This window comes from Schistocerca nitens, chromosome 4 (genome assembly GCF_023898315.1).
Source record: "Schistocerca nitens isolate TAMUIC-IGC-003100 chromosome 4, iqSchNite1.1, whole genome shotgun sequence".
In the NCBI taxonomy this organism is placed as follows: domain Eukaryota; kingdom Metazoa; phylum Arthropoda; class Insecta; order Orthoptera; family Acrididae; genus Schistocerca; species Schistocerca nitens.
Genome location: NC_064617.1, coordinates 719,425,004 through 719,452,701, shown reverse-complemented (window position 1 = coordinate 719,452,701; position 27,698 = coordinate 719,425,004). Strand labels below are relative to the sequence as shown.

Genomic DNA, 27,698 nt, shown 5'->3' with positions numbered 1-27,698 from the left:
CATTAATTCACCTTCGTCGGTGTGGCATCAAAGGCCTTTGATTTAAGGAAAATGAAAACGATGTGGATTACATGCTTCGTTTACGATACAAGCATCCATATTAAGGAAATAGTAACTGAAATTTATGGCGGCTCCATTGCCTTGTGGTAACAGAAAACGTCAAGGAAGTTAAAAGAAAAGTGAAAATCCATTGCTTCTAAAATTAAAAAGCTTTGTTCTGAACTCTGCGAAATTGAAAGAGAACTAAAATATTGCTCGAAAGAGAAAACTGAATTTTCTTCTTCTTACGAAATGAAGCTTGATCTCTTGCCAATTGATTACTTCAGTGGTGTTAGTAACTTGTGGTTCGGTCAACATGACATATTATTCGCCTCATAGATGGTCCGTCTGATCTTGAGTGAGTAGCTGCTGAATGTTCGTTAACATGAAATTCAATCAATTGATGTGGTAGTCTCTCTCTTTTTTTTTTTTTTTTTTTTTTTTTTTTTTTTTTTTTTTTTACGTTACAGTTTTGAGCAGGTAGTTGGCGAAGTTATCCTTATAGTTTTTCGTTTTCATTAGCATATGGTGCTGAGTTGTAAGATAGACACAGAAGTCTTCTTTACTCTTGTCTTCTTTTGTATATAAGTAATGTACAGTAGCGGCTTTTAACCAGTTTAGTGCGTTCCTTCTCGTCCGTGGGTACGGGGTATCGTCCGGCGTCAGAAAAGCAGCAGGTGTTATATATCTGGGCGATGTTCTACTAATGAGTGCTAACTTGTTCGTGATATATTCCCATATATCTTTTATGTTGTCGCACACAAACCTGTGTTCATCAGTATCCATTAAATTACACGTTGTGCACAAAGGTGATTCTGCGAGGTGTATGTTATGTAGTTTGGAGTTAGTTGCCAATTTTCTGTTAACTGCGAAATACCAAGTGGCTTTCAGTGTAGACGGCAAATACGGACAATGGATGTTCTCCCAGATTACCTTCCAGTCGTAAAGGTTGTATTTTTCTTCAATGTTATTTTTCTTCTTATCTTTCATGAGTTCCTGGTACACGTGTTTCACTGTCTTCATTTCTTGTTCGGGGATCCTTGTGTGTACATAACTGTACTCCAGTAAAAACCATTTTAAGTGGTAAAGTCCGTTTGGAATATGTTGCACCGTGATAGGTGGACTGAGGTCGGCCGGAGCTATCTCAGTAAGCAGGTGAGCAGCGAGACTATCAGCTGAGTGTTTCCATTGGTGGAAAGTTGTTGATATATATAAAGCTTGCGCCTTCTTTTCAACATCGACAAGATTTAAGCCACCATTTTCTGTGGCAAGCGTTAAGGTGTCAAACTGAACTTTAAAAATGTGGTGACGGCTGACAAACTGTCCTAATGCTGACATGATTCGTTTTGCAGTGAGTGCAGACATGGGTAAAACTTGAGCGATATAATTGAGTTTCGAGGTGAGGTAGACATTTGCGACCGTTACTTTCTGAATTTCATTTAGTTTCCGTACACTGTGTTCCCGTATGCTGGCACGAATAGTCCGTAGAAGCTTTCGATAGTTGGTTGCAATGGTGTGCCGAATATTACTCTGAAAATCAATTCCAAGGCACTTGAATATCTTCAGCTGACGTAGTTGTCTGTGAGGGTGCGATCCTAGGCCGCGGCCAATATTGAATATTCCGGACTTTGTCCAGTTTAGTTGTGCACCTGACGCGTGCTCATATTGCCTGACTAGCTGTAGTGCGGTCTCCACTTCAGTTCGATTTAGTACAAGGAAACCGACATCGTCTGCATACGCCTTGCACACTACTCGGGATCCATGTATGACGATGCCCTGTAAACTTTGCGTCAGGGTAGCTAACAAAGGCTCAATGGCAATCGCAAAAAGCGCCATGGACATTGGGCAGCCCTGCCTGACGGAACTGGCTATCTCGATTGCTCGGGTAGGCTGGCCATTGATGATGACTCTGGATAAATTAGTCGCTACCATCTGTTTTATAATTGCGACGAACCCAGGTGGAAAACCCATCGCATACATGGTACGAAAGAGATACTGGTGGTTTATCCTGTCAAAGGCTTTGTCGAAGTCCAAAGATATGATGGCACATTTCAGCTTACAGACTTCCGCAATAGAGATTAAATCACGGTAGTCGCACAAAGTCTGTCGAATTTTCCGATCCTTGCCCACGCTGGTCTGGTAAGGGCCAATGATACTGGTCATTGTAGATTTAAGCCTTTGGGCCAAAAGTCTCGCAAAGATTTTATAGTCGCTGTTGAGCAGCGTTATCGGTCTTAGATTTTTTACGTTTGCACTGCCTGAGGTTTTTTTAATTAGAACGATTATGCCTTCACAGAAGCTGGTGGGGATCACGTTGTTGTGGTCTAGAAGTTCGTTACAGATGCAAGTGATCTTCGCCTTTATGGTGTTCCAGAATTTTTGATAGAATTCGGCGGGAATTCCGTCAGGTCCGGGGGATTTATTCTTAGCACTTTTCCAGAGTACATATTCCACGTCTTCTTCGGTCGCCACGTCTAATAGCTTTTCCGCGTCCACGAGACTGACTCTGTTGCGCAAATTATTCAAAAGAGCATCCTGCGCTTGCACGTTAACTTCTTTATTTGACATCAAGGTGGTGAAGTAGTTTAGCACCGCCGCTTTAATCTCGTTGTGCGTAGTCAGCGTTGCGCCATCCTCAGCAATTAACTCCGTCAGTATTTTACGGGACCCTTTCTTACTTTCTTGGATCATATGGTAGACTGAGGTGAGTTCTTGGTGTACAGTTGTCTGGACCCGCGACCTGACTTTGTAGCCTTCTAGCTGCGTCCTCCTTAGGGTTAGGATTTTGGCCTGGATTTTCTTAATTCGTTGACAATTCTCGACAGCCGAAGTACCGAGCATATACAGTTCCCGCAGACAATGAAAATAGAAATTGATCGTCCTTTGAAGCCAAAAGCTCTTTTCCCGTGCGTAGTTCATGAAACACCACCTAATTTTAGGTTTGGCGCACCTCAGCCACCAATCAATGGCCGAATTATAAGAGGCAAATCGTTGCTCACATTCTCGCCAGGTATTGAGGAAGGCTTCTTGACACGCCGAGTCTTGTAGATGTGAAACATTTAATTTCCACAGGCCCCTGTATCGACACGTCCGTTGTCGGTCTAGACTTATAGTACAGATGTATGCAGCATGATCTGAGAAAGCCACTGGCCATACTTCTGACTGCAGAATGTTATTCCTCAAAGTGGGTGTGACATAAATTCGATCAAGTCGGCTTGCCGAATGGGTCGTGATATGGGTAAACCCAGGTGCTGCCCCATGCTTGAGCTCCCAAGAATCAACTAAGCGCAAGTCTCGTACAATTCGTTCCAGTTCAAGTGATTTGTTAAGATTGGGAGTCTGGTCCTTTGCACTGATGACACAGTTAAAGTCGCCTCCGAAGATGACATTGGGGTGGCGGACGCCAAAGAGAGGAACTATTTCTTCTTTAAAAAATTCTGCTCTTTGACGCCTATTACTGGAACCGGATGGGGCATAGACATTAATTAGTCTGTTGTTATAAAAAGTGCCCGCAATGCCCCTACTGTTCGGCAGTTTTGTGACGTCGGTAATAATGATACCTTCCTTCACAATAAAAGCTGTACCTAATTCGCAACCGGCCCCAGGATTAGTGATCACATTATAACCTGGTAAGCAATCAAGTCTGATCTCTGTTACTTCTTGTACAAATAAAATGTCTACATCAGCTGCATATAAAAAGTCTTTTAAATGTTGCAGTTTAAGAGCGCTACGTATCTTATTAATATTGAGAGTAGCAAGTCGATAGGCCTGTGGCGGAATAGTGGTGGACTAAACAGGAGCAATACCTAAAATCAGTCCGATATCAAACAGAAATAACGCTGGAAAAAACAAGTCACGTCGTAGAAGCACTTTGGAAGCAATTCCAGATAACAAAAACATGTATTGACAGTCACTTTAAAGGCAGAGTTAAAAATAGTCTCCGGTTGAAAAGGGATCAGTCGTGCGTTCTTTTTGCGCGGCAGTTTCTGTCGAGGCGTTATCTTTCTCGTTAACATCGTCGTCTTTGGAGACTGAAGTGACGGCTGTCACCGTTTCGGAAGTATCCATACTGTCTACTTCGGCAGTGGATTCTGTATCGTCCGCCCAACTAGTTGGCGGCGGTTGTGTCGAGGTCGTTACCGACTCTGGTGCAGGATAGAGTTTGACCATGCGGACATCACAGTCGGTTCGGAGTTGAGCTGACTGTTCAGGGTTCAGAGGGAGAGCATCTGAGACATTGTCAAGGACTGATGGTAAACTGGCTGAGGGATGATCATGGTTTGTGCTATCAGATGCTTTGTCACTGAGTTGTTCACCTATCTGTTTAGCCTTTTCGCGCAGAACCGGTGCAATCTGTTCTGCACCCTGGCGGGCAACTCTCCGTTTTTTAGTTTTTCTGGGAGACGTACGATTGTGTGGGCCTTGATCGGAACCTGCTGGAGATTCCCCCCGTGGAGTAGCAGCGGCCGATTGGGACGCAGCCGTTTGCATGTCGGATGCCTGTTCTTCTGTGACTACTACGGACGGCGATACTTCTATGGGTTTAGGTGGGGTCTCTTCCGGCGTTGCAACAGTCCCCATTTGCGTCACTGGCGCAGGCACAACAGTATTTTCACTGATTTCGGTGACCGTGGATGTAGCCGAATGCCCACGCGCCACGGCGACGTACGTCACAGGCAGTGTTGTCATCGCGGGGGGCCTGGCTGCCTCGCCGGCAGGCAGCTGCGCCACTCGCCTCTGCACGCATTCGGCACGCACGTGACCTGTCGAGTTGCATGCGGCACACGTTCGGGGCTGATCATCGTACATTACTATCGCACGATACCCGCATATGTTAACATAAGACGGGATGTGCTTCTGCAGCTCGATTTTCAATTGCCGCACCCCATTAAGAACCGGGAATTTATGTGCACTAGACCAACGTTCCGCAATATTGCTGATGATTTTACCGTAGGGACAGAGCACTGCGTTGATCTGTTCACCGGTTATTTCAAATGGAAGTTCAAAGAGTCGAACAGTCCGTATTCCTAGGCCGGCATGCGAAACAACAACTTCACCCACATTGCCATCGCTATGTTTAAATTTGAGGATACCACCACAAGATTCAACTATTTTCTCACACATGTCTGATCGAGCTAATTTAACGAAAACGGTGCTACTGACAATCGAAAGATGTATCCCGATTATATCCTCAAGTCCTATCTTTACTTCATCTTCTAACCATTGCTCAACTTCAAAGGATTTAGGTCGGACAAAGTTTCTGTCAAAAGTAAACTTCAATGTGTCTTTCCTACTCGGTTGAGACATCACGAAATCGAGTTCATTTCCAGATTACACCAAAACACTGGTAGACACTGAAGCAAGCGCAGTGACTCACCACACGAAAACAACGACGGCGCGGCGCGCAGCACAGCACGTCCGACCTCGACCGCGTCCGCCGGCTGACTAACCACTCGGCCACGACTGCCAGTAGCGGAAGATCCTCCCGACACATGCAACTGCTACTGTTTAAAGCACTGCAGTGCCAGGAAACGGCGTAGCAGCATTCTTTTCCGTAGTGCTTACACCGCTACGAGACGTGCGGCTACCAAGGTATTAAAATTTCCGCCCGAACAGGGACTTGAACCCTGGACCCTTAGGTTAAAAGCCTAATGCTCTACCGACTGAGCTATCCGGGCTCACGTTACCTGATCACCCCTCCCTTTAGGCATACTGACACATTGCCTCATGTCCTTTACTGTTGGGTAGTCGTTGCGTGGAGCTGTTACTATTAAAACGTCGTCTGACTGCTGTCTATAAACTCATTACGCTAGGGTCGTAACAGACTATCGAAGAAAGCTGACACACGATGTAAAGTGAAATTGCAGCAGTTTGTACGTCTCAGCAGAGGAGCTACGTGTTTTGTCGACACTCACTGGACAATTGTAAAATTCACAAGCGTCTCGAATGCAGTGTTTCCCACGTATTCGCTCATTTCACGGTTCCGTTGGAGATGTTCTTCACCTCTTGACACAAAAAAAGGACGCAGTCGGTAGGACTCGAACCTACGCTCCCAGAGGGAATCTGATTTCTAGTCAGACGCCTTAACCACTCGGCCACGACTGCCGGTCGCAGAAGCGTCTCTCGGCAAGTGCAACTTTTCAAGCAATCTGACGTAAGAACACGACATGGCCTCACTCGTTTCTGTAGTGCTTCCGTTGCCAGCACATTAGCCGTTACGACAGTGTATCAATTTTGGCCTGGACGGGGGTTTGAACCCGGGACCCTTTGGTTGAAAGTCTAGCGCTCTACCGGCTGAGCTACCCGATCCCTCGGCCGAGCATTGTGGTACATGCTCCATGGTGTTTGAGTGATTCGCGTGTCGTAATTACTGGCTTATGGCTCCAATGGCGACTTCACCGACTTCCCGCTGACGCTACTTTTCTGTCGTCTTAAACGATGGACATACTTGCAAGCAGCTGCGAGATCTTAAGAAAGGAAAACGCTGCACCACTGCTTTTGCCACACTCGAATGAATTGAATTGCGATTCTTAACAAGAAATGAATGCTCGCTCTGTCCAACACTTTGAAGCACATCTGCGTACTCACGAACACGGCGACGGCGCGACAAAATGACGGGGGCGCGTTCGTGGGCCTGCGACTGATTTCTGCAGTACTAGCGTCCGTGCGAGGTAAACCGAGAGCCGCAACAGACAGCGGCCGTCGCGAAACAGTATTCTGAAACATAAATTTCCGTCTTGTTGAGAATGGTGTCACTGGTTTGGATCCGCTTTCACCCACGCATGTCACATGTGTGCGAAAATTTCTGCTCGTTTTTACGCAAAATCACACGCAGCCGGTAGGATTCGAACCTACGCTCCCAGAGGGAATCTGATTTCGAGTCAGACGCCTTAACCACTCGGCCACGACTGCCAGTAGCGGAAGATCCTCCCGACACATGCAACTGCTACTGTTTAAAGCACTGCAGTGCCAGGAAACGGCGTAGCAGCATTCTTTTCCGTAGTGCTTACACCGCTACGAGACGTGCGGCTACCAAGGTATTAAAATTTCCGCCCGAACAGGGACTTGAACCCTGGACCCTTAGGTTAAAAGCCTAATGCTCTACCGACTGAGCTATCCGGGCTCACGTTACCTGATCACCCCTCCCTTTAGGCATACTGACACATTGCCTCATGTCCTTTACTGTTGGGTAGTCGTTGCGTGGAGCTGTTACTATTAAAACGTCGTCTGACTGCTGTCTATAAACTCATTACGCTAGGGTCGTAACAGACTATCGAAGAAAGCTGACACACGATGTAAAGTGAAATTGCAGCAGTTTGTACGTCTCAGCAGAGGAGCTACGTGTTTTGTCGACACTCACTGGACAATTGTAAAATTCACAAGCGTCTCGAATGCAGTGTTTCCCACGTATTCGCTCATTTCACGGTTCCGTTGGAGATGTTCTTCACCTCTTGACACAACAAAGGACGCAGTCGGTAGGACTCGAACCTACGCTCCCAGAGGGAATCTGATTTCTAGTCAGACGCCTTAACCACTCGGCCACGACTGCCGGTCGCAGAAGCGTCTCTCGGCAAGTGCAACTTTTCAAGCAATCTGACGTAAGAACACGACATGGCCTCACTCGTTTCTGTAGTGCTTCCGTTGCCAGCACATTAGCCGTTACGACAGTGTATCAATTTTGGCCTGGACGGGGGTTTGAACCCGGGACCCTTTGGTTGAAAGTCTAGCGCTCTACCGGCTGAGCTACCCGGTCCCTCGGCCGAGCATTGTGGTACATGCTGCATGGTGTTTGAGTGATTCGCGTGTCGTAATTACTGGCTTATGGCTCCAATGGCGACTTCACCGACTTCCCACTGACGCACCGCTGACGCTACTTTTCTGTCGTCTTAAACGATGGACATACTTGCAAGCAGCTGCGAGATCTTAAGAAAGGAAAACGCTGCACCACTGCTTTTGCCACACTCGAATGAATTGAATTGCGATTCTTAACAAGAAATGAATGCTCGCTCTGTCCAACACTTTGAAGCACATCTGCGTACTCACGAACACGGCGACGGCGCGACAAAATGACGGGGGCGCGTTCGTGGGCCTGCGACTGATTTCTGCAGTACTAGCGTCCGTGCGAGGTAAACCGAGAGCCGCAACAGACAGCGGCCGTCGCGAAACAGTATTCTGAAACATAAATTTCCGTCTTGTTGAGAATGGTGTCACTGGTTTGGATCCGCTTTCACCCACGCATGTCACATGTGTGCGAAAATTTCTGCTCGTTTTTACGCAAAATCACACGCAGCCGGTAGGATTCGAACCTACGCTCCCAGAGGGAATCTGATTTCGAGTCAGACGCCTTAACCACTCGGCCACGACTGCCAGTAGCGGAAGATCCTCCCGACACATGCAACTGCTACTGTTTAAAGCACTGCAGTGCCAGGAAACGGCGTAGCAGCATTCTTTTCCGTAGTGCTTACACCGCTACGAGACGTGCGGCTACCAAGGTATTAAAATTTCCGCCCGAACAGGGACTTGAACCCTGGACCCTTAGGTTAAAAGCCTAATGCTCTACCGACTGAGCTATCCGGGCTCACGTTACCTGATCACCCCTCCCTTTAGGCATACTGACACATTGCCTCATGTCCTTTACTGTTGGGTAGTCGTTGCGTGGAGCTGTTACTATTAAAACGTCGTCTGACTGCTGTCTATAAACTCATTACGCTAGGGTCGTAACAGACTATCGAAGAAAGCTGACACACGATGTAAAGTGAAATTGCAGCAGTTTGTACGTCTCAGCAGAGGAGCTACGTGTTTTGTCGACACTCACTGGACAATTGTAAAATTCACAAGCGTCTCGAATGCAGTGTTTCCCACGTATTCGCTCATTTCACGGTTCCGTTGGAGATGTTCTTCACCTCTTGACACAAAAAAGGACGCAGTCGGTAGGACTCGAACCTACGCTCCCAGAGGGAATCTGATTTCTAGTCAGACGCCTTAACCACTCGGCCACGACTGCCGGTCGCAGAAGCGTCTCTCGGCAAGTGCAACTTTTCAAGCAATCTGACGTAAGAACACGACATGGCCTCACTCGTTTCTGTAGTGCTTCCGTTGCCAGCACATTAGCCGTTACGACAGTGTATCAATTTTGGCCTGGACGGGGGTTTGAACCCGGGACCCTTTGGTTGAAAGTCTAGCGCTCTACCGGCTGAGCTACCCGATCCCTCGGCCGAGCATTGTGGTACATGCTGCATGGTGTTTGAGTGATTCGCGTGTCGTAATTACTGGCTTATGGCTCCAATGGCGACTTCACCGACTTCCCGCTGACGCTACTTTTCTGTCGTCTTAAACGATGGACATACTTGCAAGCAGCTGCGAGATCTTAAGAAAGGAAAACGCTGCACCACTGCTTTTGCCACACTCGAATGAATTGAATTGCGATTCTTAACAAGAAATGAATGCTCGCTCTGTCCAACACTTTGAAGCACATCTGCGTACTCACGAACACGGCGACGGCGCGACAAAATGACGGGGGCGCGTTCGTGGGCCTGCGACTGATTTCTGCAGTACTAGCGTCCGTGCGAGGTAAACCGAGAGCCGCAACAGACAGCGGCCGTCGCGAAACAGTATTCTGAAACATAAATTTCCGTCTTGTTGAGAATGGTGTCACTGGTTTGGATCCGCTTTCACCCACGCATGTCACATGTGTGCGAAAATTTCTGCTCGTTTTTACGCAAAATCACACGCAGCCGGTAGGATTCGAACCTACGCTCCCAGAGGGAATCTGATTTCGAGTCAGACGCCTTAACCACTCGGCCACGACTGCCAGTAGCGGAAGATCCTCCCGACACATGCAACTGCTACTGTTTAAAGCACTGCAGTGCCAGGAAACGGCGTAGCAGCATTCTTTTCCGTAGTGCTTACACCGCTACGAGACGTGCGGCTACCAAGGTATTAAAATTTCCGCCCGAACAGGGACTTGAACCCTGGACCCTTAGGTTAAAAGCCTAATGCTCTACCGACTGAGCTATCCGGGCTCACGTTACCTGATCACCCCTCCCTTTAGGCATACTGACACATTGCCTCATGTCCTTTACTGTTGGGTAGTCGTTGCGTGGAGCTGTTACTATTAAAACGTCGTCTGACTGCTGTCTATAAACTCATTACGCTAGGGTCGTAACAGACTATCGAAGAAAGCTGACACACGATGTAAAGTGAAATTGCAGCAGTTTGTACGTCTCAGCAGAGGAGCTACGTGTTTTGTCGACACTCACTGGACAATTGTAAAATTCACAAGCGTCTCGAATGCAGTGTTTCCCACGTATTCGCTCATTTCACGGTTCCGTTGGAGATGTTCTTCACCTCTTGACACAAAAAAGGACGCAGTCGGTAGGACTCGAACCTACGCTCCCAGAGGGAATCTGATTTCTAGTCAGACGCCTTAACCACTCGGCCACGACTGCCGGTCGCAGAAGCGTCTCTCGGCAAGTGCAACTTTTCAAGCAATCTGACGTAAGAACACGACATGGCCTCACTCGTTTCTGTAGTGCTTCCGTTGCCAGCACATTAGCCGTTACGACAGTGTATCAATTTTGGCCTGGACGGGGGTTTGAACCCGGGACCCTTTGGTTGAAAGTCTAGCGCTCTACCGGCTGAGCTACCCGATCCCTCGGCCGAGCATTGTGGTACATGCTGCATGGTGTTTGAGTGATTCGCGTGTCGTAATTACTGGCTTATGGCTCCAATGGCGACTTCACCGACTTCCCGCTGACGCTACTTTTCTGTCGTCTTAAACGATGGACATACTTGCAAGCAGCTGCGAGATCTTAAGAAAGGAAAACGCTGCACCACTGCTTTTGCCACACTCGAATGAATTGAATTGCGATTCTTAACAAGAAATGAATGCTCGCTCTGTCCAACACTTTGAAGCACATCTGCGTACTCACGAACACGGCGACGGCGCGACAAAATGACGGGGGCGCGTTCGTGGGCCTGCGACTGATTTCTGCAGTACTAGCGTCCGTGCGAGGTAAACCGAGAGCCGCAACAGACAGCGGCCGTCGCGAAACAGTATTCTGAAACATAAATTTCCGTCTTGTTGAGAATGGTGTCACTGGTTTGGATCCGCTTTCACCCACGCATGTCACATGTGTGCGAAAATTTCTGCTCGTTTTTACGCAAAATCACACGCAGCCGGTAGGATTCGAACCTACGCTCCCAGAGGGAATCTGATTTCGAGTCAGACGCCTTAACCACTCGGCCACGACTGCCAGTAGCGGAAGATCCTCCCGACACATGCAACTGCTACTGTTTAAAGCACTGCAGTGCCAGGAAACGGCGTAGCAGCATTCTTTTCCGTAGTGCTTACACCGCTACGAGACGTGCGGCTACCAAGGTATTAAAATTTCCGCCCGAACAGGGACTTGAACCCTGGACCCTTAGGTTAAAAGCCTAATGCTCTACCGACTGAGCTATCCGGGCTCACGTTACCTGAACACCCCTCCCTTTAGGCATACTGACACATTGCCTCATGTCCTTTACTGTTGGGTAGTCGTTGCGTGGAGCTGTTACTATTAAAACGTCGTCTGACTGCTGTCTATAAACTCATTACGCTAGGGTCGTAACAGACTATCGAAGAAAGCTGACACACGATGTAAAGTGAAATTGCAGCAGTTTGTACGTCTCAGCAGAGGAGCTACGTGTTTTGTCGACACTCACTGGACAATTGTAAAATTCACAAGCGTCTCGAATGCAGTGTTTCCCACGTATTCGCTCATTTCACGGTTCCGTTGGAGATGTTCTTCACCTCTTGACACAACAAAGGACGCAGTCGGTAGGACTCGAACCTACGCTCCCAGAGGGAATCTGATTTCTAGTCAGACGCCTTAACCACTCGGCCACGACTGCCGGTCGCAGAAGCGTCTCTCGGCAAGTGCAACTTTTCAAGCAATCTGACGTAAGAACACGACATGGCCTCACTCGTTTCTGTAGTGCTTCCGTTGCCAGCACATTAGCCGTTACGACAGTGTATCAATTTTGGCCTGGACGGGGGTTTGAACCCGGGACCCTTTGGTTGAAAGTCTAGCGCTCTACCGGCTGAGCTACCCGGTCCCTCGGCCGAGCATTGTGGTACATGCTGCATGGTGTTTGAGTGATTCGCGTGTCGTAATTACTGGCTTATGGCTCCAATGGCGACTTCACCGACTTCCCACTGACGCACCGCTGACGCTACTTTTCTGTCGTCTTAAACGATGGACATACTTGCAAGCAGCTGCGAGATCTTAAGAAAGGAAAACGCTGCACCACTGCTTTTGCCACACTCGAATGAATTGAATTGCGATTCTTAACAAGAAATGAATGCTCGCTCTGTCCAACACTTTGAAGCACATCTGCGTACTCACGAACACGGCGACGGCGCGACAAAATGACGGGGGCGCGTTCGTGGGCCTGCGACTGATTTCTGCAGTACTAGCGTCCGTGCGAGGTAAACCGAGAGCCGCAACAGACAGCGGCCGTCGCGAAACAGTATTCTGAAACATAAATTTCCGTCTTGTTGAGAATGGTGTCACTGGTTTGGATCCGCTTTCACCCACGCATGTCACATGTGTGCGAAAATTTCTGCTCGTTTTTACGCAAAATCACACGCAGCCGGTAGGATTCGAACCTACGCTCCCAGAGGGAATCTGATTTCGAGTCAGACGCCTTAACCACTCGGCCACGACTGCCAGTAGCGGAAGATCCTCCCGACACATGCAACTGCTACTGTTTAAAGCACTGCAGTGCCAGGAAACGGCGTAGCAGCATTCTTTTCCGTAGTGCTTACACCGCTACGAGACGTGCGGCTACCAAGGTATTAAAATTTCCGCCCGAACAGGGACTTGAACCCTGGACCCTTAGGTTAAAAGCCTAATGCTCTACCGACTGAGCTATCCGGGCTCACGTTACCTGATCACCCCTCCCTTTAGGCATACTGACACATTGCCTCATGTCCTTTACTGTTGGGTAGTCGTTGCGTGGAGCTGTTACTATTAAAACGTCGTCTGACTGCTGTCTATAAACTCATTACGCTAGGGTCGTAACAGACTATCGAAGAAAGCTGACACACGATGTAAAGTGAAATTGCAGCAGTTTGTACGTCTCAGCAGAGGAGCTACGTGTTTTGTCGACACTCACTGGACAATTGTAAAATTCACAAGCGTCTCGAATGCAGTGTTTCCCACGTATTCGCTCATTTCACGGTTCCGTTGGAGATGTTCTTCACCTCTTGACACAAAAAAGGACGCAGTCGGTAGGACTCGAACCTACGCTCCCAGAGGGAATCTGATTTCTAGTCAGACGCCTTAACCACTCGGCCACGACTGCCGGTCGCAGAAGCGTCTCTCGGCAAGTGCAACTTTTCAAGCAATCTGACGTAAGAACACGACATGGCCTCACTCGTTTCTGTAGTGCTTCCGTTGCCAGCACATTAGCCGTTACGACAGTGTATCAATTTTGGCCTGGACGGGGGTTTGAACCCGGGACCCTTTGGTTGAAAGTCTAGCGCTCTACCGGCTGAGCTACCCGATCCCTCGGCCGAGCATTGTGGTACATGCTGCATGGTGTTTGAGTGATTCGCGTGTCGTAATTACTGGCTTATGGCTCCAATGGCGACTTCACCGACTTCCCGCTGACGCTACTTTTCTGTCGTCTTAAACGATGGACATACTTGCAAGCAGCTGCGAGATCTTAAGAAAGGAAAACGCTGCACCACTGCTTTTGCCACACTCGAATGAATTGAATTGCGATTCTTAACAAGAAATGAATGCTCGCTCTGTCCAACACTTTGAAGCACATCTGCGTACTCACGAACACGGCGACGGCGCGACAAAATGACGGGGGCGCGTTCGTGGGCCTGCGACTGATTTCTGCAGTACTAGCGTCCGTGCGAGGTAAACCGAGAGCCGCAACAGACAGCGGCCGTCGCGAAACAGTATTCTGAAACATAAATTTCCGTCTTGTTGAGAATGGTGTCACTGGTTTGGATCCGCTTTCACCCACGCATGTCACATGTGTGCGAAAATTTCTGCTCGTTTTTACGCAAAATCACACGCAGCCGGTAGGATTCGAACCTACGCTCCCAGAGGGAATCTGATTTCGAGTCAGACGCCTTAACCACTCGGCCACGACTGCCAGTAGCGGAAGATCCTCCCGACACATGCAACTGCTACTGTTTAAAGCACTGCAGTGCCAGGAAACGGCGTAGCAGCATTCTTTTCCGTAGTGCTTACACCGCTACGAGACGTGCGGCTACCAAGGTATTAAAATTTCCGCCCGAACAGGGACTTGAACCCTGGACCCTTAGGTTAAAAGCCTAATGCTCTACCGACTGAGCTATCCGGGCTCACGTTACCTGATCACCCCTCCCTTTAGGCATACTGACACATTGCCTCATGTCCTTTACTGTTGGGTAGTCGTTGCGTGGAGCTGTTACTATTAAAACGTCGTCTGACTGCTGTCTATAAACTCATTACGCTAGGGTCGTAACAGACTATCGAAGAAAGCTGACACACGATGTAAAGTGAAATTGCAGCAGTTTGTACGTCTCAGCAGAGGAGCTACGTGTTTTGTCGACACTCACTGGACAATTGTAAAATTCACAAGCGTCTCGAATGCAGTGTTTCCCACGTATTCGCTCATTTCACGGTTCCGTTGGAGATGTTCTTCACCTCTTGACACAACAAAGGACGCAGTCGGTAGGACTCGAACCTACGCTCCCAGAGGGAATCTGATTTCTAGTCAGACGCCTTAACCACTCGGCCACGACTGCCGGTCGCAGAAGCGTCTCTCGGCAAGTGCAACTTTTCAAGCAATCTGACGTAAGAACACGACATGGCCTCACTCGTTTCTGTAGTGCTTCCGTTGCCAGCACATTAGCCGTTACGACAGTGTATCAATTTTGGCCTGGACGGGGGTTTGAACCCGGGACCCTTTGGTTGAAAGTCTAGCGCTCTACCGGCTGAGCTACCCGGTCCCTCGGCCGAGCATTGTGGTACATGCTGCATGGTGTTTGAGTGATTCGCGTGTCGTAATTACTGGCTTATGGCTCCAATGGCGACTTCACCGACTTCCCGCTGACGCTACTTTTCTGTCGTCTTAAACGATGGACATACTTGCAAGCAGCTGCGAGATCTTAAGAAAGGAAAACGCTGCACCACTGCTTTTGCCACACTCGAATGAATTGAATTGCGATTCTTAACAAGAAATGAATGCTCGCTCTGTCCAACACTTTGAAGCACATCTGCGTACTCACGAACACGGCGACGGCGCGACAAAATGACGGGGGCGCGTTCGTGGGCCTGCGACTGATTTCTGCAGTACTAGCGTCCGTGCGAGGTAAACCGAGAGCCGCAACAGACAGCGGCCGTCGCGAAACAGTATTCTGAAACATAAATTTCCGTCTTGTTGAGAATGGTGTCACTGGTTTGGATCCGCTTTCACCCACGCATGTCACATGTGTGCGAAAATTTCTGCTCGTTTTTACGCAAAATCACACGCAGCCGGTAGGATTCGAACCTACGCTCCCAGAGGGAATCTGATTTCGAGTCAGACGCCTTAACCACTCGGCCACGACTGCCAGTAGCGGAAGATCCTCCCGACACATGCAACTGCTACTGTTTAAAGCACTGCAGTGCCAGGAAACGGCGTAGCAGCATTCTTTTCCGTAGTGCTTACACCGCTACGAGACGTGCGGCTACCAAGGTATTAAAATTTCCGCCCGAACAGGGACTTGAACCCTGGACCCTTAGGTTAAAAGCCTAATGCTCTACCGACTGAGCTATCCGGGCTCACGTTACCTGAACACCCCTCCCTTTAGGCATACTGACACATTGCCTCATGTCCTTTACTGTTGGGTAGTCGTTGCGTGGAGCTGTTACTATTAAAACGTCGTCTGACTGCTGTCTATAAACTCATTACGCTAGGGTCGTAACAGACTATCGAAGAAAGCTGACACACGATGTAAAGTGAAATTGCAGCAGTTTGTACGTCTCAGCAGAGGAGCTACGTGTTTTGTCGACACTCACTGGACAATTGTAAAATTCACAAGCGTCTCGAATGCAGTGTTTCCCACGTATTCGCTCATTTCACGGTTCCGTTGGAGATGTTCTTCACCTCTTGACACAACAAAGGACGCAGTCGGTAGGACTCGAACCTACGCTCCCAGAGGGAATCTGATTTCTAGTCAGACGCCTTAACCACTCGGCCACGACTGCCGGTCGCAGAAGCGTCTCTCGGCAAGTGCAACTTTTCAAGCAATCTGACGTAAGAACACGACATGGCCTCACTCGTTTCTGTAGTGCTTCCGTTGCCAGCACATTAGCCGTTACGACAGTGTATCAATTTTGGCCTGGACGGGGGTTTGAACCCGGGACCCTTTGGTTGAAAGTCTAGCGCTCTACCGGCTGAGCTACCCGGTCCCTCGGCCGAGCATTGTGGTACATGCTGCATGGTGTTTGAGTGATTCGCGTGTCGTAATTACTGGCTTATGGCTCCAATGGCGACTTCACCGACTTCCCACTGACGCACCGCTGACGCTACTTTTCTGTCGTCTTAAACGATGGACATACTTGCAAGCAGCTGCGAGATCTTAAGAAAGGAAAACGCTGCACCACTGCTTTTGCCACACTCGAATGAATTGAATTGCGATTCTTAACAAGAAATGAATGCTCGCTCTGTCCAACACTTTGAAGCACATCTGCGTACTCACGAACACGGCGACGGCGCGACAAAATGACGGGGGCGCGTTCGTGGGCCTGCGACTGATTTCTGCAGTACTAGCGTCCGTGCGAGGTAAACCGAGAGCCGCAACAGACAGCGGCCGTCGCGAAACAGTATTCTGAAACATAAATTTCCGTCTTGTTGAGAATGGTGTCACTGGTTTGGATCCGCTTTCACCCACGCATGTCACATGTGTGCGAAAATTTCTGCTCGTTTTTACGCAAAATCACACGCAGCCGGTAGGATTCGAACCTACGCTCCCAGAGGGAATCTGATTTCGAGTCAGACGCCTTAACCACTCGGCCACGACTGCCAGTAGCGGAAGATCCTCCCGACACATGCAACTGCTACTGTTTAAAGCACTGCAGTGCCAGGAAACGGCGTAGCAGCATTCTTTTCCGTAGTGCTTACACCGCTACGAGACGTGCGGCTACCAAGGTATTAAAATTTCCGCCCGAACAGGGACTTGAACCCTGGACCCTTAGGTTAAAAGCCTAATGCTCTACCGACTGAGCTATCCGGGCTCACGTTACCTGAACACCCCTCCCTTTAGGCATACTGACACATTGCCTCATGTCCTTTACTGTTGGGTAGTCGTTGCGTGGAGCTGTTACTATTAAAACGTCGTCTGACTGCTGTCTATAAACTCATTACGCTAGGGTCGTAACAGACTATCGAAGAAAGCTGACACACGATGTAAAGTGAAATTGCAGCAGTTTGTACGTCTCAGCAGAGGAGCTACGTGTTTTGTCGACACTCACTGGACAATTGTAAAATTCACAAGCGTCTCGAATGCAGTGTTTCCCACGTATTCGCTCATTTCACGGTTCCGTTGGAGATGTTCTTCACCTCTTGACACAACAAAGGACGCAGTCGGTAGGACTCGAACCTACGCTCCCAGAGGGAATCTGATTTCTAGTCAGACGCCTTAACCACTCGGCCACGACTGCCGGTCGCAGAAGCGTCTCTCGGCAAGTGCAACTTTTCAAGCAATCTGACGTAAGAACACGACATGGCCTCACTCGTTTCTGTAGTGCTTCCGTTGCCAGCACATTAGCCGTTACGACAGTGTATCAATTTTGGCCTGGACGGGGGTTTGAACCCGGGACCCTTTGGTTGAAAGTCTAGCGCTCTACCGGCTGAGCTACCCGGTCCCTCGGCCGAGCATTGTGGTACATGCTGCATGGTGTTTGAGTGATTCGCGTGTCGTAATTACTGGCTTATGGCTCCAATGGCGACTTCACCGACTTCCCACTGACGCACCGCTGACGCTACTTTTCTGTCGTCTTAAACGATGGACATACTTGCAAGCAGCTGCGAGATCTTAAGAAAGGAAAACGCTGCACCACTGCTTTTGCCACACTCGAATGAATTGAATTGCGATTCTTAACAAGAAATGAATGCTCGCTCTGTCCAACACTTTGAAGCACATCTGCGTACTCACGAACACGGCGACGGCGCGACAAAATGACGGGGGCGCGTTCGTGGGCCTGCGACTGATTTCTGCAGTACTAGCGTCCGTGCGAGGTAAACCGAGAGCCGCAACAGACAGCGGCCGTCGCGAAACAGTATTCTGAAACATAAATTTCCGTCTTGTTGAGAATGGTGTCACTGGTTTGGATCCGCTTTCACCCACGCATGTCACATGTGTGCGAAAATTTCTGCTCGTTTTTACGCAAAATCACACGCAGCCGGTAGGATTCGAACCTACGCTCCCAGAGGGAATCTGATTTCGAGTCAGACGCCTTAACCACTCGGCCACGACTGCCAGTAGCGGAAGATCCTCCCGACACATGCAACTGCTACTGTTTAAAGCACTGCAGTGCCAGGAAACGGCGTAGCAGCATTCTTTTCCGTAGTGCTTACACCGCTACGAGACGTGCGGCTACCAAGGTATTAAAATTTCCGCCCGAACAGGGACTTGAACCCTGGACCCTTAGGTTAAAAGCCTAATGCTCTACCGACTGAGCTATCCGGGCTCACGTTACCTGAACACCCCTCCCTTTAGGCATACTGACACATTGCCTCATGTCCTTTACTGTTGGGTAGTCGTTGCGTGGAGCTGTTACTATTAAAACGTCGTCTGACTGCTGTCTATAAACTCATTACGCTAGGGTCGTAACAGACTATCGAAGAAAGCTGACACACGATGTAAAGTGAAATTGCAGCAGTTTGTACGTCTCAGCAGAGGAGCTACGTGTTTTGTCGACACTCACTGGACAATTGTAAAATTCACAAGCGTCTCGAATGCAGTGTTTCCCACGTATTCGCTCATTTCACGGTTCCGTTGGAGATGTTCTTCACCTCTTGACACAACAAAGGACGCAGTCGGTAGGACTCGAACCTACGCTCCCAGAGGGAATCTGATTTCTAGTCAGACGCCTTAACCACTCGGCCACGACTGCCGGTCGCAGAAGCGTCTCTCGGCAAGTGCAACTTTTCAAGCAATCTGACGTAAGAACACGACATGGCCTCACTCGTTTCTGTAGTGCTTCCGTTGCCAGCACATTAGCCGTTACGACAGTGTATCAATTTTGGCCTGGACGGGGGTTTGAACCCGGGACCCTTTGGTTGAAAGTCTAGCGCTCTACCGGCTGAGCTACCCGGTCCCTCGGCCGAGCATTGTGGTACATGCTGCATGGTGTTTGAGTGATTCGCGTGTCGTAATTACTGGCTTATGGCTCCAATGGCGACTTCACCGACTTCCCACTGACGCACCGCTGACGCTACTTTTCTGTCGTCTTAAACGATGGACATACTTGCAAGCAGCTGCGAGATCTTAAGAAAGGAAAACGCTGCACCACTGCTTTTGCCACACTCGAATGAATTGAATTGCGATTCTTAACAAGAAATGAATGCTCGCTCTGTCCAACACTTTGAAGCACATCTGCGTACTCACGAACACGGCGACGGCGCGACAAAATGACGGGGGCGCGTTCGTGGGCCTGCGACTGATTTCTGCAGTACTAGCGTCCGTGCGAGGTAAACCGAGAGCCGCAACAGACAGCGGCCGTCGCGAAACAGTATTCTGAAACATAAATTTCCGTCTTGTTGAGAATGGTGTCACTGGTTTGGATCCGCTTTCACCCACGCATGTCACATGTGTGCGAAAATTTCTGCTCGTTTTTACGCAAAATCACACGCAGCCGGTAGGATTCGAACCTACGCTCCCAGAGGGAATCTGATTTCGAGTCAGACGCCTTAACCACTCGGCCACGACTGCCAGTAGCGGAAGATCCTCCCGACACATGCAACTGCTACTGTTTAAAGCACTGCAGTGCCAGGAAACGGCGTAGCAGCATTCTTTTCCGTAGTGCTTACACCGCTACGAGACGTGCGGCTACCAAGGTATTAAAATTTCCGCCCGAGCAGGGACTTGAACCCTGGACCCTTAGGTTAAAAGCCTAATGCTCTACCGACTGAGCTATCCGGGCTCACGTTACCTGATCACCCCTCCCTTTAGGCATACTGACACATTGCCTCATGTCCTTTACTGTTGGGTAGTCGTTGCGTGGAGCTGTTACTATTAAAACGTCGTCTGACTGCTGTCTATAAACTCATTACGCTAGGGTCGTAACAGACTATCGAAGAAAGCTGACACACGATGTAAAGTGAAATTGCAGCAGTTTGTACGTCTCAGCAGAGGAGCTACGTGTTTTGTCGACACTCACTGGACAATTGTAAAATTCACAAGCGTCTCGAATGCAGTGTTTCCCACGTATTCGCTCATTTCACGGTTCCGTTGGAGATGTTCTTCACCTCTTGACACAAAAAAGGACGCAGTCGGTAGGACTCGAACCTACGCTCCCAGAGGGAATCTGATTTCTAGTCAGACGCCTTAACCACTCGGCCACGACTGCCGGTCGCAGAAGCGTCTCTCGGCAAGTGCAACTTTTCAAGCAATCTGACGTAAGAACACGACATGGCCTCACTCGTTTCTGTAGTGCTTCCGTTGCCAGCACATTAGCCGTTACGACAGTGTATCAATTTTGGCCTGGACGGGGGTTTGAACCCGGGACCCTTTGGTTGAAAGTCTAGCGCTCTACCGGCTGAGCTACCCGGTCCCTCGGCCGAGCATTGTGGTACATGCTGCATGGTGTTTGAGTGATTCGCGTGTCGTAATTACTGGCTTATGGCTCCAATGGCGACTTCACCGACTTCCCGCTGACGCTACTTTTCTGTCGTCTTAAACGATGGACATACTTGCAAGCAGCTGCGAGATCTTAAGAAAGGAAAACGCTGCACCACTGCTTTTGCCACACTCGAATGAATTGAATTGCGATTCTTAACAAGAAATGAATGCTCGCTCTGTCCAACACTTTGAAGCACATCTGCGTACTCACGAACACGGCGACGGCGCGACAAAATGACGGGGGCGCGTTCGTGGGCCTGCGACTGATTTCTGCAGTACTAGCGTCCGTGCGAGGTAAACCGAGAGCCGCAACAGACAGCGGCCGTCGCGAAACAGTATTCTGAAACATAAATTTCCGTCTTGTTGAGAATGGTGTCACTGGTTTGGATCCGCTTTCACCCACGCATGTCACATGTGTGCGAAAATTTCTGCTCGTTTTTACGCAAAATCACACGCAGCCGGTAGGATTCGAACCTACGCTCCCAGAGGGAATCTGATTTCGAGTCAGACGCCTTAACCACTCGGCCACGACTGCCAGTAGCGGAAGATCCTCCCGACACATGCAACTGCTACTGTTTAAAGCACTGCAGTGCCAGGAAACGGCGTAGCAGCATTCTTTTCCGTAGTGCTTACACCGCTACGAGACGTGCGGCTACCAAGGTATTAAAATTTCCGCCTGAACAGGGACTTGAACCCTGGACCCTTAGGTTAAAAGCCTAATGCTCTACCGACTGAGCTATCCGGGCTCACGTTACCTGAACACCCCTCCCTTTAGGCATACTGACACATTGCCTCATGTCCTTTACTGTTGGGTAGTCGTTGCGTGGAGCTGTTACTATTAAAACGTCGTCTGACTGCTGTCTATAAACTCATTACGCTAGGGTCGTAACAGACTATCGAAGAAAGCTGACACACGATGTAAAGTGAAATTGCAGCAGTTTGTACGTCTCAGCAGAGGAGCTACGTGTTTTGTCGACACTCACTGGACAATTGTAAAATTCACAAGCGTCTCGAATGCAGTGTTTCCCACGTATTCGCTCATTTCACGGTTCCGTTGGAGATGTTCTTCACCTCTTGACACAACAAAGGACGCAGTCGGTAGGACTCGAACCTACGCTCCCAGAGGGAATCTGATTTCTAGTCAGACGCCTTAACCACTCGGCCACGACTGCCGGTCGCAGAAGCGTCTCTCGGCAAGTGCAACTTTTCAAGCAATCTGACGTAAGAACACGACATGGCCTCACTCGTTTCTGTAGTGCTTCCGTTGCCAGCACATTAGCCGTTACGACAGTGTATCAATTTTGGCCTGGACGGGGGTTTGAACCCGGGACCCTTTGGTTGAAAGTCTAGCGCTCTACCGGCTGAGCTACCCGGTCCCTCGGCCGAGCATTGTGGTACATGCTGCATGGTGTTTGAGTGATTCGCGTGTCGTAATTACTGGCTTATGGCTCCAATGGCGACTTCACCGACTTCCCACTGACGCACCGCTGACGCTACTTTTCTGTCGTCTTAAACGATGGACATACTTGCAAGCAGCTGCGAGATCTTAAGAAAGGAAAACGCTGCACCACTGCTTTTGCCACACTCGAATGAATTGAATTGCGATTCTTAACAAGAAATGAATGCTCGCTCTGTCCAACACTTTGAAGCACATCTGCGTACTCACGAACACGGCGACGGCGCGACAAAATGACGGGGGCGCGTTCGTGGGCCTGCGACTGATTTCTGCAGTACTAGCGTCCGTGCGAGGTAAACCGAGAGCCGCAACAGACAGCGGCCGTCGCGAAACAGTATTCTGAAACATAAATTTCCGTCTTGTTGAGAATGGTGTCACTGGTTTGGATCCGCTTTCACCCACGCATGTCACATGTGTGCGAAAATTTCTGCTCGTTTTTACGCAAAATCACACGCAGCCGGTAGGATTCGAACCTACGCTCCCAGAGGGAATCTGATTTCGAGTCAGACGCCTTAACCACTCGGCCACGACTGCCAGTAGCGGAAGATCCTCCCGACACATGCAACTGCTACTGTTTAAAGCACTGCAGTGCCAGGAAACGGCGTAGCAGCATTCTTTTCCGTAGTGCTTACACCGCTACGAGACGTGCGGCTACCAAGGTATTAAAATTTCCGCCCGAGCAGGGACTTGAACCCTGGACCCTTAGGTTAAAAGCCTAATGCTCTACCGACTGAGCTATCCGGGCTCACGTTACCTGATCACCCCTCCCTTTAGGCATACTGACACATTGCCTCATGTCCTTTACTGTTGGGTAGTCGTTGCGTGGAGCTGTTACTATTAAAACGTCGTCTGACTGCTGTCTATAAACTCATTACGCTAGGGTCGTAACAGACTATCGAAGAAAGCTGACACACGATGTAAAGTGAAATTGCAGCAGTTTGTACGTCTCAGCAGAGGAGCTACGTGTTTTGTCGACACTCACTGGACAATTGTAAAATTCACAAGCGTCTCGAATGCAGTGTTTCCCACGTATTCGCTCATTTCACGGTTCCGTTGGAGATGTTCTTCACCTCTTGACACAAAAAAGGACGCAGTCGGTAGGACTCGAACCTACGCTCCCAGAGGGAATCTGATTTCTAGTCAGACGCCTTAACCACTCGGCCACGACTGCCGGTCGCAGAAGCGTCTCTCGGCAAGTGCAACTTTTCAAGCAATCTGACGTAAGAACACGACATGGCCTCACTCGTTTCTGTAGTGCTTCCGTTGCCAGCACATTAGCCGTTACGACAGTGTATCAATTTTGGCCTGGACGGGGGTTTGAACCCGGGACCCTTTGGTTGAAAGTCTAGCGCTCTACCGGCTGAGCTACCCGGTCCCTCGGCCGAGCATTGTGGTACATGCTGCATGGTGTTTGAGTGATTCGCGTGTCGTAATTACTGGCTTATGGCTCCAATGGCGACTTCACCGACTTCCCGCTGACGCTACTTTTCTGTCGTCTTAAACGATGGACATACTTGCAAGCAGCTGCGAGATCTTAAGAAAGGAAAACGCTGCACCACTGCTTTTGCCACACTCGAATGAATTGAATTGCGATTCTTAACAAGAAATGAATGCTCGCTCTGTCCAACACTTTGAAGCACATCTGCGTACTCACGAACACGGCGACGGCGCGACAAAATGACGGGGGCGCGTTCGTGGGCCTGCGACTGATTTCTGCAGTACTAGCGTCCGTGCGAGGTAAACCGAGAGCCGCAACAGACAGCGGCCGTCGCGAAACAGTATTCTGAAACATAAATTTCCGTCTTGTTGAGAATGGTGTCACTGGTTTGGATCCGCTTTCACCCACGCATGTCACATGTGTGCGAAAATTTCTGCTCGTTTTTACGCAAAATCACACGCAGCCGGTAGGATTCGAACCTACGCTCCCAGAGGGAATCTGATTTCGAGTCAGACGCCTTAACCACTCGGCCACGACTGCCAGTAGCGGAAGATCCTCCCGACACATGCAACTGCTACTGTTTAAAGCACTGCAGTGCCAGGAAACGGCGTAGCAGCATTCTTTTCCGTAGTGCTTACACCGCTACGAGACGTGCGGCTACCAAGGTATTAAAATTTCCGCCTGAACAGGGACTTGAACCCTGGACCCTTAGGTTAAAAGCCTAATGCTCTACCGACTGAGCTATCCGGGCTCACGTTACCTGAACACCCCTCCCTTTAGGCATACTGACACATTGCCTCATGTCCTTTACTGTTGGGTAGTCGTTGCGTGGAGCTGTTACTATTAAAACGTCGTCTGACTGCTGTCTATAAACTCATTACGCTAGGGTCGTAACAGACTATCGAAGAAAGCTGACACACGATGTAAAGTGAAATTGCAGCAGTTTGTACGTCTCAGCAGAGGAGCTACGTGTTTTGTCGACACTCACTGGACAATTGTAAAATTCACAAGCGTCTCGAATGCAGTGTTTCCCACGTATTCGCTCATTTCACGGTTCCGTTGGAGATGTTCTTCACCTCTTGACACAACAAAGGACGCAGTCGGTAGGACTCGAACCTACGCTCCCAGAGGGAATCTGATTTCTAGTCAGACGCCTTAACCACTCGGCCACGACTGCCGGTCGCAGAAGCGTCTCTCGGCAAGTGCAACTTTTCAAGCAATCTGACGTAAGAACACGACATGGCCTCACTCGTTTCTGTAGTGCTTCCGTTGCCAGCACATTAGCCGTTACGACAGTGTATCAATTTTGGCCTGGACGGGGGTTTGAACCCGGGACCCTTTGGTTGAAAGTCTAGCGCTCTACCGGCTGAGCTACCCGGTCCCTCGGCCGAGCATTGTGGTACATGCTGCATGGTGTTTGAGTGATTCGCGTGTCGTAATTACTGGCTTATGGCTCCAATGGCGACTTCACCGACTTCCCACTGACGCACCGCTGACGCTACTTTTCTGTCGTCTTAAACGATGGACATACTTGCAAGCAGCTGCGAGATCTTAAGAAAGGAAAACGCTGCACCACTGCTTTTGCCACACTCGAATGAATTGAATTGCGATTCTTAACAAGAAATGAATGCTCGCTCTGTCCAACACTTTGAAGCACATCTGCGTACTCACGAACACGGCGACGGCGCGACAAAATGACGGGGGCGCGTTCGTGGGCCTGCGACTGATTTCTGCAGTACTAGCGTCCGTGCGAGGTAAACCGAGAGCCGCAACAGACAGCGGCCGTCGCGAAACAGTATTCTGAAACATAAATTTCCGTCTTGTTGAGAATGGTGTCACTGGTTTGGATCCGCTTTCACCCACGCATGTCACATGTGTGCGAAAATTTCTGCTCGTTTTTACGCAAAATCACACGCAGCCGGTAGGATTCGAACCTACGCTCCCAGAGGGAATCTGATTTCGAGTCAGACGCCTTAACCACTCGGCCACGACTGCCAGTAGCGGAAGATCCTCCCGACACATGCAACTGCTACTGTTTAAAGCACTGCAGTGCCAGGAAACGGCGTAGCAGCATTCTTTTCCGTAGTGCTTACACCGCTACGAGACGTGCGGCTACCAAGGTATTAAAATTTCCGCCCGAACAGGGACTTGAACCCTGGACCCTTAGGTTAAAAGCCTAATGCTCTACCGACTGAGCTATCCGGGCTCACGTTACCTGAACACCCCTCCCTTTAGGCATACTGACACATTGCCTCATGTCCTTTACTGTTGGGTAGTCGTTGCGTGGAGCTGTTACTATTAAAACGTCGTCTGACTGCTGTCTATAAACTCATTACGCTAGGGTCGTAACAGACTATCGAAGAAAGCTGACACACGATGTAAAGTGAAATTGCAGCAGTTTGTACGTCTCAGCAGAGGAGCTACGTGTTTTGTCGACACTCACTGGACAATTGTAAAATTCACAAGCGTCTCGAATGCAGTGTTTCCCACGTATTCGCTCATTTCACGGTTCCGTTGGAGATGTTCTTCACCTCTTGACACAAAAAAGGACGCAGTCGGTAGGACTCGAACCTACGCTCCCAGAGGGAATCTGATTTCTAGTCAGACGCCTTAACCACTCGGCCACGACTGCCGGTCGCAGAAGCGTCTCTCGGCAAGTGCAACTTTTCAAGCAATCTGACGTAAGAACACGACATGGCCTCACTCGTTTCTGTAGTGCTTCCGTTGCCAGCACATTAGCCGTTACGACAGTGTATCAATTTTGGCCTGGACGGGGGTTTGAACCCGGGACCCTTTGGTTGAAAGTCTAGCGCTCTACCGGCTGAGCTACCCGGTCCCTCGGCCGAGCATTGTGGTACATGCTGCATGGTGTTTGAGTGATTCGCGTGTCGTAATTACTGGCTTATGGCTCCAATGGCGACTTCACCGACTTCCCACTGACGCACCGCTGACGCTACTTTTCTGTCGTCTTAAACGATGGACATACTTGCAAGCAGCTGCGAGATCTTAAGAAAGGAAAACGCTGCACCACTGCTTTTGCCACACTCGAATGAATTGAATTGCGATTCTTAACAAGAAATGAATGCTCGCTCTGTCCAACACTTTGAAGCACATCTGCGTACTCACGAACACGGCGACGGCGCGACAAAATGACGGGGGCGCGTTCGTGGGCCTGCGACTGATTTCTGCAGTACTAGCGTCCGTGCGAGGTAAACCGAGAGCCGCAACAGACAGCGGCCGTCGCGAAACAGTATTCTGAAACATAAATTTCCGTCTTGTTGAGAATGGTGTCACTGGTTTGGATCCGCTTTCACCCACGCATGTCACATGTGTGCGAAAATTTCTGCTCGTTTTTACGCAAAATCACACGCAGCCGGTAGGATTCGAACCTACGCTCCCAGAGGGAATCTGATTTCGAGTCAGACGCCTTAACCACTCGGCCACGACTGCCAGTAGCGGAAGATCCTCCCGACACATGCAACTGCTACTGTTTAAAGCACTGCAGTGCCAGGAAACGGCGTAGCAGCATTCTTTTCCGTAGTGCTTACACCGCTACGAGACGTGCGGCTACCAAGGTATTAAAATTTCCGCCCGAACAGGGACTTGAACCCTGGACCCTTAGGTTAAAAGCCTAATGCTCTACCGACTGAGCTATCCGGGCTCACGTTACCTGAACACCCCTCCCTTTAGGCATACTGACACATTGCCTCATGTCCTTTACTGTTGGGTAGTCGTTGCGTGGAGCTGTTACTATTAAAACGTCGTCTGACTGCTGTCTATAAACTCATTACGCTAGGGTCGTAACAGACTATCGAAGAAAGCTGACACACGATGTAAAGTGAAATTGCAGCAGTTTGTACGTCTCAGCAGAGGAGCTACGTGTTTTGTCGACA

The 27,698-nt window shown here is 49.4% G+C and overlaps 46 non-coding genes across 46 annotated transcripts; all 46 read right to left on the bottom strand.

Moving 5' to 3' along the window:
• Positions 1–5,644: 5,644 nt before the first annotated feature.
• Positions 5,645–5,717, bottom strand: Trnak-uuu (transfer RNA lysine (anticodon UUU)). The gene has a single exon. It is a non-coding gene; the product is annotated as a tRNA-Lys (tRNA).
• Positions 5,718–6,062: 345 nt separating this feature from the next.
• Positions 6,063–6,144, bottom strand: Trnas-aga (transfer RNA serine (anticodon AGA)). The gene has a single exon. It is a non-coding gene; the product is annotated as a tRNA-Ser (tRNA).
• A 725-nt stretch (positions 6,145–6,869) lies between these two features.
• On the bottom strand, positions 6,870–6,951 carry Trnas-cga (transfer RNA serine (anticodon CGA)). The gene has a single exon. It is a non-coding gene; the product is annotated as a tRNA-Ser (tRNA).
• Positions 6,952–7,089: 138 nt separating this feature from the next.
• On the bottom strand, positions 7,090–7,162 carry Trnak-uuu (transfer RNA lysine (anticodon UUU)). The gene has a single exon. It is a non-coding gene; the product is annotated as a tRNA-Lys (tRNA).
• A 344-nt stretch (positions 7,163–7,506) lies between these two features.
• Trnas-aga (transfer RNA serine (anticodon AGA)) lies at positions 7,507–7,588 on the bottom strand. The gene has a single exon. It is a non-coding gene; the product is annotated as a tRNA-Ser (tRNA).
• Positions 7,589–8,324: 736 nt separating this feature from the next.
• Trnas-cga (transfer RNA serine (anticodon CGA)) lies at positions 8,325–8,406 on the bottom strand. The gene has a single exon. It is a non-coding gene; the product is annotated as a tRNA-Ser (tRNA).
• Positions 8,407–8,544: 138 nt separating this feature from the next.
• On the bottom strand, positions 8,545–8,617 carry Trnak-uuu (transfer RNA lysine (anticodon UUU)). The gene has a single exon. It is a non-coding gene; the product is annotated as a tRNA-Lys (tRNA).
• Positions 8,618–8,961: 344 nt separating this feature from the next.
• Trnas-aga (transfer RNA serine (anticodon AGA)) lies at positions 8,962–9,043 on the bottom strand. Its single transcript has one exon. It is a non-coding gene; the product is annotated as a tRNA-Ser (tRNA).
• Positions 9,044–9,768: 725 nt separating this feature from the next.
• On the bottom strand, positions 9,769–9,850 carry Trnas-cga (transfer RNA serine (anticodon CGA)). Its single transcript has one exon. It is a non-coding gene; the product is annotated as a tRNA-Ser (tRNA).
• Positions 9,851–9,988: 138 nt separating this feature from the next.
• On the bottom strand, positions 9,989–10,061 carry Trnak-uuu (transfer RNA lysine (anticodon UUU)). The gene has a single exon. It is a non-coding gene; the product is annotated as a tRNA-Lys (tRNA).
• A 344-nt stretch (positions 10,062–10,405) lies between these two features.
• Trnas-aga (transfer RNA serine (anticodon AGA)) lies at positions 10,406–10,487 on the bottom strand. Its single transcript has one exon. It is a non-coding gene; the product is annotated as a tRNA-Ser (tRNA).
• Positions 10,488–11,212: 725 nt separating this feature from the next.
• On the bottom strand, positions 11,213–11,294 carry Trnas-cga (transfer RNA serine (anticodon CGA)). The gene has a single exon. It is a non-coding gene; the product is annotated as a tRNA-Ser (tRNA).
• Positions 11,295–11,432: 138 nt separating this feature from the next.
• Positions 11,433–11,505, bottom strand: Trnak-uuu (transfer RNA lysine (anticodon UUU)). Its single transcript has one exon. It is a non-coding gene; the product is annotated as a tRNA-Lys (tRNA).
• A 344-nt stretch (positions 11,506–11,849) lies between these two features.
• Trnas-aga (transfer RNA serine (anticodon AGA)) lies at positions 11,850–11,931 on the bottom strand. The gene has a single exon. It is a non-coding gene; the product is annotated as a tRNA-Ser (tRNA).
• A 736-nt stretch (positions 11,932–12,667) lies between these two features.
• Positions 12,668–12,749, bottom strand: Trnas-cga (transfer RNA serine (anticodon CGA)). Its single transcript has one exon. It is a non-coding gene; the product is annotated as a tRNA-Ser (tRNA).
• Positions 12,750–12,887: 138 nt separating this feature from the next.
• Trnak-uuu (transfer RNA lysine (anticodon UUU)) lies at positions 12,888–12,960 on the bottom strand. Its single transcript has one exon. It is a non-coding gene; the product is annotated as a tRNA-Lys (tRNA).
• Positions 12,961–13,304: 344 nt separating this feature from the next.
• On the bottom strand, positions 13,305–13,386 carry Trnas-aga (transfer RNA serine (anticodon AGA)). The gene has a single exon. It is a non-coding gene; the product is annotated as a tRNA-Ser (tRNA).
• A 725-nt stretch (positions 13,387–14,111) lies between these two features.
• On the bottom strand, positions 14,112–14,193 carry Trnas-cga (transfer RNA serine (anticodon CGA)). The gene has a single exon. It is a non-coding gene; the product is annotated as a tRNA-Ser (tRNA).
• Positions 14,194–14,331: 138 nt separating this feature from the next.
• Positions 14,332–14,404, bottom strand: Trnak-uuu (transfer RNA lysine (anticodon UUU)). The gene has a single exon. It is a non-coding gene; the product is annotated as a tRNA-Lys (tRNA).
• A 344-nt stretch (positions 14,405–14,748) lies between these two features.
• On the bottom strand, positions 14,749–14,830 carry Trnas-aga (transfer RNA serine (anticodon AGA)). The gene has a single exon. It is a non-coding gene; the product is annotated as a tRNA-Ser (tRNA).
• A 725-nt stretch (positions 14,831–15,555) lies between these two features.
• Trnas-cga (transfer RNA serine (anticodon CGA)) lies at positions 15,556–15,637 on the bottom strand. The gene has a single exon. It is a non-coding gene; the product is annotated as a tRNA-Ser (tRNA).
• Positions 15,638–15,775: 138 nt separating this feature from the next.
• On the bottom strand, positions 15,776–15,848 carry Trnak-uuu (transfer RNA lysine (anticodon UUU)). The gene has a single exon. It is a non-coding gene; the product is annotated as a tRNA-Lys (tRNA).
• A 344-nt stretch (positions 15,849–16,192) lies between these two features.
• On the bottom strand, positions 16,193–16,274 carry Trnas-aga (transfer RNA serine (anticodon AGA)). The gene has a single exon. It is a non-coding gene; the product is annotated as a tRNA-Ser (tRNA).
• Positions 16,275–17,010: 736 nt separating this feature from the next.
• Trnas-cga (transfer RNA serine (anticodon CGA)) lies at positions 17,011–17,092 on the bottom strand. Its single transcript has one exon. It is a non-coding gene; the product is annotated as a tRNA-Ser (tRNA).
• A 138-nt stretch (positions 17,093–17,230) lies between these two features.
• On the bottom strand, positions 17,231–17,303 carry Trnak-uuu (transfer RNA lysine (anticodon UUU)). Its single transcript has one exon. It is a non-coding gene; the product is annotated as a tRNA-Lys (tRNA).
• Positions 17,304–17,647: 344 nt separating this feature from the next.
• On the bottom strand, positions 17,648–17,729 carry Trnas-aga (transfer RNA serine (anticodon AGA)). Its single transcript has one exon. It is a non-coding gene; the product is annotated as a tRNA-Ser (tRNA).
• A 736-nt stretch (positions 17,730–18,465) lies between these two features.
• Trnas-cga (transfer RNA serine (anticodon CGA)) lies at positions 18,466–18,547 on the bottom strand. The gene has a single exon. It is a non-coding gene; the product is annotated as a tRNA-Ser (tRNA).
• A 138-nt stretch (positions 18,548–18,685) lies between these two features.
• Trnak-uuu (transfer RNA lysine (anticodon UUU)) lies at positions 18,686–18,758 on the bottom strand. Its single transcript has one exon. It is a non-coding gene; the product is annotated as a tRNA-Lys (tRNA).
• A 344-nt stretch (positions 18,759–19,102) lies between these two features.
• On the bottom strand, positions 19,103–19,184 carry Trnas-aga (transfer RNA serine (anticodon AGA)). Its single transcript has one exon. It is a non-coding gene; the product is annotated as a tRNA-Ser (tRNA).
• Positions 19,185–19,920: 736 nt separating this feature from the next.
• On the bottom strand, positions 19,921–20,002 carry Trnas-cga (transfer RNA serine (anticodon CGA)). Its single transcript has one exon. It is a non-coding gene; the product is annotated as a tRNA-Ser (tRNA).
• A 138-nt stretch (positions 20,003–20,140) lies between these two features.
• Positions 20,141–20,213, bottom strand: Trnak-uuu (transfer RNA lysine (anticodon UUU)). Its single transcript has one exon. It is a non-coding gene; the product is annotated as a tRNA-Lys (tRNA).
• A 344-nt stretch (positions 20,214–20,557) lies between these two features.
• Positions 20,558–20,639, bottom strand: Trnas-aga (transfer RNA serine (anticodon AGA)). The gene has a single exon. It is a non-coding gene; the product is annotated as a tRNA-Ser (tRNA).
• Positions 20,640–21,364: 725 nt separating this feature from the next.
• Trnas-cga (transfer RNA serine (anticodon CGA)) lies at positions 21,365–21,446 on the bottom strand. The gene has a single exon. It is a non-coding gene; the product is annotated as a tRNA-Ser (tRNA).
• Positions 21,447–21,584: 138 nt separating this feature from the next.
• On the bottom strand, positions 21,585–21,657 carry Trnak-uuu (transfer RNA lysine (anticodon UUU)). The gene has a single exon. It is a non-coding gene; the product is annotated as a tRNA-Lys (tRNA).
• Positions 21,658–22,001: 344 nt separating this feature from the next.
• Positions 22,002–22,083, bottom strand: Trnas-aga (transfer RNA serine (anticodon AGA)). Its single transcript has one exon. It is a non-coding gene; the product is annotated as a tRNA-Ser (tRNA).
• A 736-nt stretch (positions 22,084–22,819) lies between these two features.
• On the bottom strand, positions 22,820–22,901 carry Trnas-cga (transfer RNA serine (anticodon CGA)). Its single transcript has one exon. It is a non-coding gene; the product is annotated as a tRNA-Ser (tRNA).
• Positions 22,902–23,039: 138 nt separating this feature from the next.
• Positions 23,040–23,112, bottom strand: Trnak-uuu (transfer RNA lysine (anticodon UUU)). Its single transcript has one exon. It is a non-coding gene; the product is annotated as a tRNA-Lys (tRNA).
• Positions 23,113–23,456: 344 nt separating this feature from the next.
• On the bottom strand, positions 23,457–23,538 carry Trnas-aga (transfer RNA serine (anticodon AGA)). Its single transcript has one exon. It is a non-coding gene; the product is annotated as a tRNA-Ser (tRNA).
• A 725-nt stretch (positions 23,539–24,263) lies between these two features.
• On the bottom strand, positions 24,264–24,345 carry Trnas-cga (transfer RNA serine (anticodon CGA)). The gene has a single exon. It is a non-coding gene; the product is annotated as a tRNA-Ser (tRNA).
• Positions 24,346–24,483: 138 nt separating this feature from the next.
• On the bottom strand, positions 24,484–24,556 carry Trnak-uuu (transfer RNA lysine (anticodon UUU)). Its single transcript has one exon. It is a non-coding gene; the product is annotated as a tRNA-Lys (tRNA).
• A 344-nt stretch (positions 24,557–24,900) lies between these two features.
• On the bottom strand, positions 24,901–24,982 carry Trnas-aga (transfer RNA serine (anticodon AGA)). Its single transcript has one exon. It is a non-coding gene; the product is annotated as a tRNA-Ser (tRNA).
• A 736-nt stretch (positions 24,983–25,718) lies between these two features.
• On the bottom strand, positions 25,719–25,800 carry Trnas-cga (transfer RNA serine (anticodon CGA)). The gene has a single exon. It is a non-coding gene; the product is annotated as a tRNA-Ser (tRNA).
• Positions 25,801–25,938: 138 nt separating this feature from the next.
• On the bottom strand, positions 25,939–26,011 carry Trnak-uuu (transfer RNA lysine (anticodon UUU)). Its single transcript has one exon. It is a non-coding gene; the product is annotated as a tRNA-Lys (tRNA).
• A 344-nt stretch (positions 26,012–26,355) lies between these two features.
• On the bottom strand, positions 26,356–26,437 carry Trnas-aga (transfer RNA serine (anticodon AGA)). The gene has a single exon. It is a non-coding gene; the product is annotated as a tRNA-Ser (tRNA).
• A 736-nt stretch (positions 26,438–27,173) lies between these two features.
• Positions 27,174–27,255, bottom strand: Trnas-cga (transfer RNA serine (anticodon CGA)). The gene has a single exon. It is a non-coding gene; the product is annotated as a tRNA-Ser (tRNA).
• Positions 27,256–27,393: 138 nt separating this feature from the next.
• Trnak-uuu (transfer RNA lysine (anticodon UUU)) lies at positions 27,394–27,466 on the bottom strand. The gene has a single exon. It is a non-coding gene; the product is annotated as a tRNA-Lys (tRNA).
• Between the last annotated feature and the right edge of the window lie 232 nt (positions 27,467–27,698).